This window comes from Chenopodium album, chromosome 7, assembly GCF_948465745.1.
Source record: "Chenopodium album chromosome 7, dcCheAlbu1.1, whole genome shotgun sequence".
Lineage (NCBI taxonomy): Eukaryota > Viridiplantae > Streptophyta > Magnoliopsida > Caryophyllales > Amaranthaceae > Chenopodium > Chenopodium album.
Window position 1 is genome coordinate 47,400,748 of NC_137840.1, and position 13,029 is coordinate 47,413,776.

Consider the following 13,029-nt stretch of genomic DNA (forward strand, 5'->3'; position numbering starts at 1 on the left):
CTGCCTTGCTAACGCGTCCAAACTCTTAACCATGGTACCCTTTTGACACCCAAAGCTTGACCAATAGTTGAACATAGATCTTGACTCTAGGTTGCGAACTTTTTTTTTACATCATCGTGCCTAAATGCTATGTGTTTGTTCGGTGCTAACCCTAATGTGTTTTCTCTTTTTGTTTGACCCATGACCAAGGGTTTTTATTCTCACATAGTAATTAGTACGGACTTAAAATCGATTAAAATCTGAAAAAAATTACAAAACTGACCTGGAACTGCGCACCGTGTCACGGCATTTTCTGTCGTGTCACGGTGAACAGTGTCGTGACACGGTAAAGGCTACCGTCTGACGGTAGGCTTAACCGTGTCACGCCAATCTGCACCGTGACACGGTGCCCAGGAAAGTGTCCCGTTAATCTTTTTTCTCGATTTTTGTGTCCAGTATTGAGTCGTGTCTAGTTATACGGTCAAAACACGCGTCTATAACCTCACCTAATCAGTCACATGTTATCTCCACACACTTTTCTTTTTTAGTCGTGCACCACTTTTGACCGTATTTTAGGGAAGTCTTGTTTTTGTGTCGTTTTTTTCGAAGTAAGTCGGATGGTATCCTCCCATGTTTTTCTTTTTTTAATAATAAAGAAAAACAATACGTAGAGCTTCAAATTTTTTCTTTTTCTTTTTTTAATCCGGATAGGTTAAGGTTAAGTGTGGTCATTAAAGGTGTATTTGTTTCGGTGTCACAGCGCTTGGGCAAGAAGCAAGGGTAGATTGTTACGGTTCGAGTCCATACCTCAACAACCTCTCGATCCAAAGAGGCGTACAAGGAAACCACCTCAGTCATCTCCACAAGATCCGTCTCCAGTCTACTTTCAACCAATGGCCACTAAGGAAGACATCGAGAACCTCAACAGGACAATCGAAAGGTTGTCTGACATGATGCAGACACTCATTACTAGAGTCAGCACTGTAGAGCAAGACAAGCAAAACAGTGTTACTTCTGCTGCAATGGACAAGATCAAGGAACAAATGAGTAAGATTTCAGAAGAGTTCACTTATGTGGAACAGCCTGTCACTTCCTCGTCCATAAGAGAGAAACTCCCTGAAAAGTTTTCCACTGCTGATATTCCCAAGTTCAAGCCTACTGATAACCCGCTGTTCCATTTGAAGGCTTTTTCTGCAACTATGGCTCTTAAGGGAGTAGATGTGACACTCTTCCCTACGGTGTTTCCTATTTCCTTAGAGCATGCCTGTCAACAGTGGTTCTATTCTCTAGAATCCAAGCATGTCGCGACCTGGGAAGATGTTGCTGAAAGCTTTATGAACCGATACAATTGCAACATCCACGGCAAGACTTCTGAACGTGAACTCTCCATTCTCAAACAGAAAGATAATGAAGGCTTCACTACTTACCTAAGCAGGTGGAGAGAAACAGCTGCGCTCCTGGTAGACCCTCCCAAGGAGAAGGAAATGGTTCGCTTGTTCATTGCCAATCTGACGCATAAATACAAGCAACACTTGAAGTTTCTGCCTTTAAGTACCTTTGAAGCTGTATACGATATTGGAATCAATATCGAAGATGAACTGATGAAGTTTGTTGGTAGCAACAATAACAACAGCACTTGGAAAAACAAGAAGAACGACACTCCTTCTTCTTCGTCTTCTAAGCCCAATAATGCTACTAACAATATCAACATCAATGATGTGCTGGCCCTTAATGCTCCTACTCAAAGATTCCAAAGGCAAAGGAGGATTTATACGCCTTTGGGAATGACTTATGATGCTGCTTATGACCGTCTTCATGGTAAGGGATTGATTATGCCAATTGGACCATTCCCAGAACCTCGACCTGAGAATAGAACCGCCAACTATGACCCCAATGCTTATTGCAAGTATCATCAAGGCAAGGGTCATAACACTGAGAAGTGTTGGAGGCTGAAAGACGCAATCCAAGACCTGATAGATGCTAACCAACTTCCTGTCCCTCCAGGGGGCAAGAAGCCTAACATTCAAACAGGTCCTCTTTCTGATGCTTTGGCTATCATGGGAGATGAAGTCTCCTTTGATCCGTCAATACTCATTCAACCTGTGAATGAACCTCTGCCAGAAGTTGTATTTATCTCAAGCACTGAAGAAGTGAATGGGATTTGGGATAGTGATGATGAAGATATCTATCTCAAAGATATAGCCTGTTCATCTCTCGGCACCAGTGAAGATGTTTGGGGGGACCTTGAGGTCAAGGTTCTCACTAGAAGTGAACGGTTGCAACAACCTAACCCACCTCCACCTCCACCACAATCAAATCCGATAGTTGATCCCATCAACCCTGTGAACAGCGATGTGGTTAAACAGCTACAAAAGACCAAGGTAGAGATGAATGTATGAAAGCTTTTGGCCACTTCCCACGAGCATCGAAAGGCTGTAATGAATGCTCTGGTGAAGATAGGAGTCGATGACGACATGACTCCCCAAGGACTGGTCAACTTCCTCACTACTGAGCTGCCGAGTACCAGCAATCTGATTTCCTTTTCTGATAAGGATCTACCCCCGGAAGGGGACCAACATAATAAGGCCTTACACCTCACTGTGGTGTGTAGGCAAATGAATGTTCCTATGAGCCTAGTTGATAATGGCTCTGCAATCAATGTGTGCCCACTCCGTACTGCAAAAAAGTTGGGTATAAAGAATGAAGAGTTGACTCCCTCCACTCAAGGGATTCGAGCTTACGATAATACTCGTCGTCAAGCCGTGGGTACTATCATACTGAATATAACCACTGGGGCCGTTGAGCGTCGCACCAAATTTCAGGTGGTGGACATTAAGGCCTCTTTCAATCTGCTGTTAGGACGCCCTTGGCTTCATGAGCTAAAGGCGTTTCCATCGTCGCTTCATCAGAAAGTGAAAGCTATAGTTGGAGGGGTTCCGGTTACCATCGATGCTTCTCCTATGCGCATTCAAGTTATTGATACTCCCATCGTCCATGTTGAACACGGCGAGGAAGATGAAGATCTTTGGGGGTTTTCATTAGATGATGTTCTTGCGATCGAAGAAGAGGAAAAGTGCCATCTCGACTTCGATCCTTATTCAAACACCAGTATCAACGCCACTCTGATGAAGCAAGGTCACTTTCCTGGATTGACCCTTGGGCTTAAGAAGGAAATGGCTAAATCTTGGGGCCATCCTGGCGCAATCAAGAAGGACACTTTCGGCTTAGGATTCGAGCCGACAAAGGAAGATCTGAAACAGGCTGCGTTGAAAATGAAGGCTCGCAACAATGCTCGAATCACAAAGACAGAAATGGCCATGGATCCATATTCGTTGACTCTCAACGGCCAATACATCAAAGAAGGGGAAGACTTCCCATGCTATGAATTCCCCGAACCATTTGTCCATGATGGGATCCGTGAACTAGGATTCGAGGTATTCCTCGATTGTGACTTCATCGATGAAGAACTCTCCACAGTCAAGAAGTCAGCCAGCCTAAACTCTGAAGATCTGGGAATTAACCTTCTTTTTGGAATGGAGAAAAATGAATCCAAGCCGGTCTGCAATGATAACTCTGAGCTCATTCAAGCGGTCATAGCAAACAAGGAGTTTGATCCCTCCGAGTTAATCGTCCAAGCTGACAACATTCTAAGGGGATGGCGCAAGACATTGAGGATCACTACGCCAAATGGAGAGAAGTTGGAAATAACCGCTGGCGAGGGTCCTATGTTTGATGAGTCTGAATCGTCTGGGTCCGAGTCCGAGTCTGAGTCTAAGTCTGTAGATGAGTCCTTAGAGTCTGAGGCTGACCCTCTTTCTGCTATAGAGTTCAACCCTAAGTCTCTTGTTGAGCCTTATCCTTCTAGTCCTAATAACTCTGGTGAGGTCACAGCTGACCTTGCCTCTCTTGATGTATTAGCCAGTGACTTCAATAAGATGAGTACCTTTGCTTACGATGCGTGCCATTCCCCTAGCCCTGATCAATATTGTTTTGCTAATGATAAAAATGACAAAAAAATAATAAAGGAAGAACATGAAAATAAAACAGCAATTATTGAAAATACAGAAACAGTTAACATTTCCAATGATACGACTGTTAAAGAAGTAAAAATTGGATTAACACTAAGTCAAGATGAACGCAAAGAGCTAATTAACTTGCTTAGTGAATTTGTTGATGTATTTGCTTGGTCATACCAAGATATGCCAGGAATTGACAGGGATATAGCTCAGCATACGATACCACTCATTCCAGGTATGAAGCCTGTCAAACAAAAGCTGCGCCGAATGAAACCAGATGTGGCTCTCAAAATCAAAGAAGAAATCAGGAAGCAATTGGCCGCAGGTTTCATAAGAGTATCCAAGTATCCGGAATGGATAGCAAATGTGGTCCCAGTTCCAAAGAAGGACGGAAGAGTCAGAATGTGTGTTGATTACAGGGATCTCAATAAAGCAAGCCCAAAAGATGGGTTCCCTCTACCTCACATTGACATTCTGGTCGATAATACAGCAAATCATGCACTCCTGTCATTCATGGATGGTTACACCGGATATAATCAGGTATTGATGGCCGAAGAAGACATGGAGAAAACCACATTCATCACACAGTGGGGTACATATTGCTATACAGTAATGCCATTCGGGTTGAAACGCGGGTGCCACCTACCAAAGAGCAGCTACAACACTCTTACATGACATGATGCACAAAGAGGTGGAGGTCTATGTCGATGATATGATTGTCAAGTCTAAAGATCGCCCATGCCATATTGTTGCACTTCGCAAGTTTTTTGAAAGACTCCGTAAGTACAACATGAGATTAAATCCAGCAAAATGTGCATTCGGAGTCACGTCCGGCAAATTACTTGGATATGTGATCAGTTCTCGAGGGATTAAAATAGATCCTTCAAAAGTAAAAGCGATCATGGCCATGCCACCACCCAAAAATGAGAAGGAGATTTGAGGCTTCATTGGGAGGTTGCAGTACATAAGTAGGTTCATATCAAAGCTCACAGCGATATGTGAACCTATATTCAAGAAGTTTAAGAAGAATGTCCCAGTCACATGAGATGATGACTGCCAAAAGGCTTTCGACAAAATCAAAGATTATTTGGCAAACCCACCCGTACTAGCGCCGGCAATACCTGACTTTCCTCTTCGACTCTACCTTACGGTCACAAGAGAAACGATGGGGGCAATGCTAGCACAAGAGATAGAAAGCAAGGAGAATGCAATCTATTACCTGAGCAAGAAACTCCAAGGATATGAGACGCGATACACGCCACTCGAGAAATTGTGTCTCGCACTAGTATAGGCCGCGCAGAAACTGAGACATTACATGCTTACTCATACAGTGCATGTTGTGTCCAAGATGGATCCTCTCAAATACCTGTTCGAGAAAGCAACACTCAACGGCAGATTATCAAGGTGGATAGTCAATCTAGCTCAATTCGACTTGAGATTTGTTCCACAAAAGGCCACTAAAGGTTCTGCAGTTTCTGATTTCTTAGCAGACTTTCCATTAGAAGAAGCTGAAAAAGAAGAAGATGAGTACGATTTCCCTGATGAAGATTTACTCATGACCGAAGACGATAGTTGGACGCTCTATTTCGATGGAGCTTCAAACCAAAAGGGATGTGGCGTGGGAGTCTTGCTCGTATCGCTCAATGAAGAACACATCCCAATTTCCATGAAGCTCGACTTTGATGTCACCAATAATGCCGCAGAATATGAAGCATGCATTTTGGGATTAGAAACAGCTGTCGCCTTGGGAATCAAAAAACTCAGAATCTATGGTGACTCCTCACTAATCATTAACCAAATCTCTAAGAGATGGAAAGTGAGGAGTGAAAGTCTCGCTACGTATCAAGCTCATCTGGAAACTCTCACGGAGCAACTAGATGAAGTGGAATATACGTATTTGCCAAGAGAAGAAAACCAGTTTGCCGACGCACTAGCTAAGTTAGCATCAATGGTGCGAATTTCAGCTGACACGATCAGAATGCCACTAACCATAGAGAGAAGATATGAACCAGCTTATGTTCATGCACTTGATGATGAACAAGAAGAAGATGAAGAACCATGGTATACAGACATCCTTAATTATGTGACAAGAGCAGAGTATCCTCCTAATTTTGATAAAAGGGCACGCCGTGCTTTGAGGCTCCTGGCCTCACAGTATGTGCTCATCAGGGGAGAACTCCACAAGAGAACCGCAACAGGAAGGAATCTCTTATGTGTAGCTAAAAAAGAAGCACATAAAACCATGGAAAACCTTCATTCTAGTATATGTGGAACTCACATGAATGCAAAGATGTTAGTCCAAAAGATTCAACGACAAGGTTACTATTAGACTACTATGGAGCGAGATTGTCACGAGTACGTCAAGAAATGTATGAAGTGCCAAATCTATGCAAACTTACAACATGTTCCACCTTCACTTCTCTACACGTATACTTCTCCATGGCCTTTCTCCACTTGGGGCATTGACATCATTGGAAAAATCACGCCGCCAGGACAAGGGGGGCATGAATTCATTCTCGTAGCAATCGATTACTTCACCATATGGGTTGAGGCAGCCTCATATGCCAAGATGACGGCAAAACATGTAGCTCAATTCATTGAGAAAAATATTATATGCCGCTATGGGGTACCACATGAGATGATCAGTGACAATGGAACACATTTCCAAGCCGAATGCGCGGAATTGTTGCAGAAATATCACATCAAACATCATCGATCATCACCTTACAGACCACAAACGAACGGAGCAGTCGAATCGGCCAACAAAAATGTGAAGACCATCATCGAAAAGATGACGGAAAATTATAAAGATTGGCCAAGTAAGCTACATTTCGCCCTTTGGGGTTATCGAACCTCTGTCCGTACATCGACAGGGGCTACCCCCTTCTCCTTGGTCTATGGCGTCGAAGCTGTACAACCAATCGAGCTCGAGATACCTTCTCTTCGAATCGCATTGGAAAGCCAACTAGATGAAGTCGACTGGATTAGAGCAAGATACGACGAACTGGTCTTGCTTGATGAAAAACGCTTGGCAGCTTTGCATCATGTCCAAACCTACCAACAGCGTATGGCACGACATTTTAATAAAAATGTCAAGACCAGGAACATCAAAGAGGGTGACCTAGTGCTTAAGGCCCTCCACAAAAATGTGTTAGATCCAAGAGGAAAATTCAGACCGAACAGGTCAGGCCCGTACATTGTTAAAGTCATCCTGTCTGGCGGAGTGGCGCAATTGGTAGACATGGACGGTAACGGCTTCCATAATTTAACCAACTTGGATCAACTCAAAAAATTCTACGCCTAGTCGCATGGGTTCATGACCCAATAGAGCTACGTCTGGCCTGATTCCTTTTTAGGATATGTAGGCAACCCCTCAAGGGGGCCCAGCCACTTTAAAATAAAAAATAAAAAATGCTCCCTCTATTGATTTAATATGTGCCCGGTTCAACATTGCGTCACGGCAAAAAAAAAAAAAAAAAAAAAAAAAAAAAAAAAATGTAAATATGCCGCGACACGGGAGATATTCCCGTCTGACGGGAGGAAATCCCGTGTCACGGCAAACTCTGAACGGCAAAAAAAGGATAGAGTGCCTCCCGTGACACGGAATTTGTTCCCGTTTGATGGGGAAACTGTTCCATGCCACGTCACCTTGTCTGCAAAAAAATAAAAAAAAAATAAATAAAAAAAAATGTCGTGACGCGGGAATTTTAACCGTGTCACGGGAACTTCTGACCGTGACATGGCAGATTTTTAGTTTCCCGTTTTATTCATTGGCGCATTCGTTGCAAATTTCCTGTTCGAGTTTTTGTTTTCGTTCTTCCATTGCGTCTGACTCCTTGACTCGGATAATATATAAAAGACATTGTAATTTTTATCTTAAGAAATAAATGCGCTATTATTATTAAAATAAATGTGACTACAATATTGGCATCATATGCCTTATTTTAAATAAAAATTATAAATAATAAAATGCAAAGCACTATTGATCTAATCTCTCTTCTCTTTATGAACATCCTTCTCTTGTTCAATTAGGTCGGCCTTCACCATTAGTGTGTCTTTTGTAGCCCGAACCGTCACACCCCTAGTCGAACTTTCGCCCCTTTCACCTTTCTTGAACTTTTTCGGTTGTTTCTCTCTATACACCATCTTTTCTTTACCCTTTCCTTTCACATAGGTCTTTTTTCTTGGCATCTTAGGAGTCTTAAACTCAATTCCTTGTGTTCTCGGACCTAGGCGATCTTTAAGAGGAGCTTTCTTCTCTCCAAGACGACTCTTTACATCAGACTTGCGCGATCCGAATCATTCCCTCCTACTTCTAGGATTCAACCACGCCTTGTATGCACTAGATAATGGAGGAGGAGCTTGGTCCCTTGCAGAAACGGTCCACAAAGGTCTTCCAATCCAATAAGCCTCGTACTTGTGAACGTTACTTTCATGCAACGATACTTCACGAGGACTATCGTTATAGCGTGGAATTACTTGTTCAAGTCCATACTGCCGCATTAGTCGAGAGGGGCAGTAAAAAGTCAGTTTGGAGATACTAAGAACACGGCAATATGGAGTTTCATTCGTGCCAACCATCCTAGTAAGCCTCCACCAAGGCACCACCCAACGAATGGAAAATTCTCTCTTTGCAAAGAAATTTTTCCAATCGTCATACGACATGTTTGCAGAATAATTCTTCTTCCTACGGACTAAGTCGTTAGGGCCATATTTTTCAATATCGTCGGGGGCTTCAAATAATTCCAAACGCTCCATCAACCAAATCTGCAAAACAAGAAAAAAAGAATATTAATAGTTACAAAAAAAAAAAAAAAACTGCAGATTCCCGTGACAAGGCAGTTTTGACCGTGTCACGGCAGACTTTAACCGTGACACGGTGACTGTTTTGTGTCACGTGGGCTATTCCGAGCGTATTTTTACCTGTAATAGTACCAGAGAGCCCTTCCTGATGGCTTTCCGGTCAGCTTTTTCCTCGTCAAGGCCACGAAATGTTTCTCCAAGGCACGCTGGCATAGGAGATCTTCCGGATTCTACATGCTCAAGCACAGACGCTAGACAAGCATGTCCTACCCTACCGTTTGCAAAATAGTAGTTTGCTAAACATGCAAAAATATATGCCCTTCTACGATACACATGATAAGACTCAGAGATAGGGCGATTAAAATATAAGTTAGCAAGTTTTTCTAAGTCTACTTCATTACCACAAACAATCCTATTTAAATCTGGATCTGTTAGATTCAGATGGCGTTCAAAGTCTTGGTAATAATATTCACGTAAGGTAGGCATGGCTATAAGATTCCTAGCAGGAAATCCAAATATCGCACCAAATTCCTCCGGCAGAGGACAGATTTAATCATAATCAAATTTGAAACAGTGCGTTTCTGGACTCCAATAATCTAATGCTGCCCTAAGAAAATCATGTTCAATAGCTACATGTCGTAGGGCTAGCAAACCCCTGACATGAAATAATTCTAACTCTCTTTTTTCAGCATTGGTCAAAGAATAAGACCAGTCGCACAATGTATTATCAAAATTCTGAGACATGATTATTAAAATATGAAATTCTAAATTATTTTGTGTTTCGTAATTATGCATATCATGAATAATCTGGTCCTATTTTATAGCAAAAGCGCTCGGAACTGCCCAGAATTTATCTTTTCGCACGCGTGAAACAAACCGCTGAATAATTCGCTTCCCGTGACACGGGAAATTCCACCGTGTCACGGGAACCTTTGCCGTGACACGACAGGTTTTGCCGTGACACGGTGAACAGTGCCGTGTCACGGCACTTTACGCGCCTGATTTTTTCATCTTCTCTGTATCTATCCGGATTTTTTTATATTTTCTTATCTTTAACGTTTATTTTTTTAGTCTTTTCTGAGAGTTTTATTTCTAATAAAATTCCCACCTTTTTTATCTTTATTTTAAAATTTTATTAGTCTTTTCAGAGAGTTTTATTTCTAATAAAATTCTCACCTTTTTTATCTTTATTTTAAAATTTTATTTTTTTATTTATTTCTTTTCTTTTGGGGAAGGTCGATACCCTCCATTACTCCACTTATATTCTTCGTCGCGTCATTAATAAGTACACAATCACACACAAAGGGTCTCAAACACACACTAACACATGTAATAATAGATGTAAAAACTGTAAAATAATGTACAAGGAGTCGTAATATATAAATATGTCAAGTATGTACAAAGAGTCATAATACAAAATCCTCGGTCAGAAATCTCTAGAATCAGAATCAGTCGCGTCTCCACCCTGTGCATGTGGTTCGCCCTGGGTATATGGGAACGGCGAACCAAAGAGTCCCTCGACCATCCGAGTACGGGGAGTAGCGTCCCTACTAGTCCCCGTAGGCCCAGTAGTAGCCAAGCTCAAAGCAGGACCCGTCCAGCCGGAGAATGGAGTAGACTGGCCCAAAGATACTAGAATCGTCGGCGAAGGCATCGTCCCATACAACGGAACCGAGAACAAGCCCGACAGTGGTGGAGGAATCCCAGATAATGGGGCCGAGAAAGAACCAGGATCCAAAGGAGACCCAAACTCAGGAACTGGAGGCTGTGAAAATGACGGACGCTGAGAAGACTGACCCTGCTGCCACTGAGCCTCCTGGAACGGCTGAGTAGTCTGAGGCTCTCGCTGAGAACGCCGATGAACCTCGGGAGATCGTCTACCACGACCAAGCTCCTCCTCGTCCGAGCCTCTGGGCCTCGAGCGCGAGCAGGACCTCCGTCGCTCCTGAAAAACACAAAATCAAAAAGTGTCAAGGATGCAAGATAAAACAAATGGTAGAAATGAAAAAATAATAAGTGATACCTCAAGGACGTCGCTAGAGCTCCGACAACTCGTACCACGCCGAAACTTGATGATGCAATACTTGAGCGCGTCCACCAGCTTCATGATTCCCATCACCTCCGGGCGGTTAGGCTGAGGATAAAACAAAGAAAAATCAGTAATAAGCAGCATTAAAAGAGTGGGTAATGCGTCGAAGAAAACTCACCGGCTTAAAAACCTCGGGAACTGACTCTTGCGCCTGTCTATAACCCTCTGGCGCGTCAGCAATATGGTCCTTTGTGATACCGATCGGCCCAGGGTAGCGGACAGACTGAGGAGGAATCTGAATCCTCCCCACAGGGTGAATGGTCGTCTGAAAATATGATCGAATAATCAAGTTATTCGACTATTTAAAACAGAGACTAGCATAGAAGATTCTCGAAAGAAATCATACCTCGGGAAGTCGGGGTGGAGGAGCCAGAGAGGGAAGAAAATCCCGCGCGTAGTCACCTTCCATATGAACGAGCTCCTGCCACGGAATAGTGTAGCGCTCTCCCCTGTTGATCAGCCCTCTGATCAAGCGAGAGTCCAGCATCGACTCTGGCGGGGAAGAAGGCACCACAAAGTGATCGCCGCTATGCTAAAGGACGACTCGCTCCCCTAAATACCAGACGAAGCGCCCAGTACCAACCAAGATGGTACGGTACGCTGAAAGACGTAGGGCCTCGGGTAAGTCAGTCATCCCGGCCCAAGGACGGTACTGGACATCGATGGGGACCTGGAAATCAGAAAAAGTTAGGCATGAACGACGGAAATAACCTCAGAAGGAAAGGACATGACTAATCCTTACGCCAACAGAAGAGGTGCCACGGCGTAGTAGCCCACGAAGCGCCGGAACAGACTCCACCCGCGACTCTCCTCGGTCGCGCCAGCCGGCCCCGACAGGAAAGTCGTGGACCGCTCCCCGACGCCAGCGAGGAGCCAAGCCTGGGAAGTACTCGTAGAACCATATCTGCAATAAAGCGATACTTAGTACACGAGTCGAACAAGTCAAAATGAAACAAAAAGGGAAAAGATCATCACCTCTATGACTCTCCACAGGCCGTAAACGGTGACCGGGGACTCGTCATTCAGTTGACGACAGCCATGACGCAAAGACAGCAGAAGATCCGCGTACCCAAGACTGGCCCAGCTGTAGGACCCTATCTCGGAGATCCTGGTCAAAGACGGGAGGTAGCAGAGGAGCACACGAGAACTCCTGTCGGGTGAAAGGGTCATAGAAATCAGGATCAAGATGAAGATCCGCACCCGCTGCTCGGTCGTTGTATCCTCCATATCAAAGCCACGAGCAAGAACTGAAGCCGACTCCGATCGTCCACTCCTAGGACCACCTCGTGACACCGGTCGAGTCCTGATGTGCTGAACGATCGGACCCAACAAATCAACTACCTCAGCCGATGTCCAGGATAGATCAGACATCTGGCCTACGGCCCGGTCAGTAAAGCGCAGCCCGCTGATCATGCTGAAGTCTAAGGGGGTCACCGTCATCTCCCCCCAAGCAAAGTGAAATGTGTTGGTAGTATCCCAGAAATACTCCAACAATGCACGAACAACCGTCGCACCGCAACCCCGGGGGCTGCGAAACCCTACAACCGCCGCGTAGAAATCGACCAAGCCAGACGACTCCCATAGGGCGCTCGTAGCAGGATCCCCCGTAATGACCTGGTGAAGTCGAGGGATCAAATCACTGGCCCCGGAACCATGCTGGCGAAGTGTGCCATCGACTATGCCGGAGAGTGCGCGGTGAGAAACGTGGTTTTCACGGCAAAAAACCAACTGGTCTGGGGTCCACGGAGGTGGAACCCACCTACCCCTACTCGTAGAAGTCCGAGGCTCGGACTCCAAGACTTCGTCGTCCACGCCCTCAGGGACAGTGGGAGTGTCCTCCCGAAAAGCCCGACGCCGGCCGCGGGTAGAAAGGTCGCAATCTCGTCATCTAGGCATGCTATTGTCAAAATCTAAATGTTTAGCAGTATTTCCTAAACATTTAATTCAAGTTGCATATTTATAATAAAATTCTAAATACTTAGCATCATTTCCTGAGTTATTTAGTTTGTTTATTGAATTATATGCTAAATTTTATTAAAATCTAATTGTTTAGCATCATTTCCTAAACATTTTAAATTGCAAAATAATAATCTAAATACTTAGCATCATTTCCTGAGTTATTTAGTTGTTTATTGAATTATA

At 44.0% G+C, this 13,029-nt stretch overlaps 1 long non-coding RNA gene across 1 annotated transcript; it reads right to left on the bottom strand.

Annotated features, from left to right (window-relative positions):
• Positions 1-11,239: 11,239 nt before the first annotated feature.
• On the bottom strand, positions 11,240-12,072 carry LOC145637849 (uncharacterized). The gene is made up of 3 exons (XR_014114514.1): positions 11,863-12,072; positions 11,630-11,791; positions 11,240-11,557 (listed from the first exon to the last, which is right to left on the bottom strand). It is a non-coding gene; the product is annotated as an uncharacterized LOC145637849 (long non-coding RNA).
• Between the last annotated feature and the right edge of the window lie 957 nt (positions 12,073-13,029).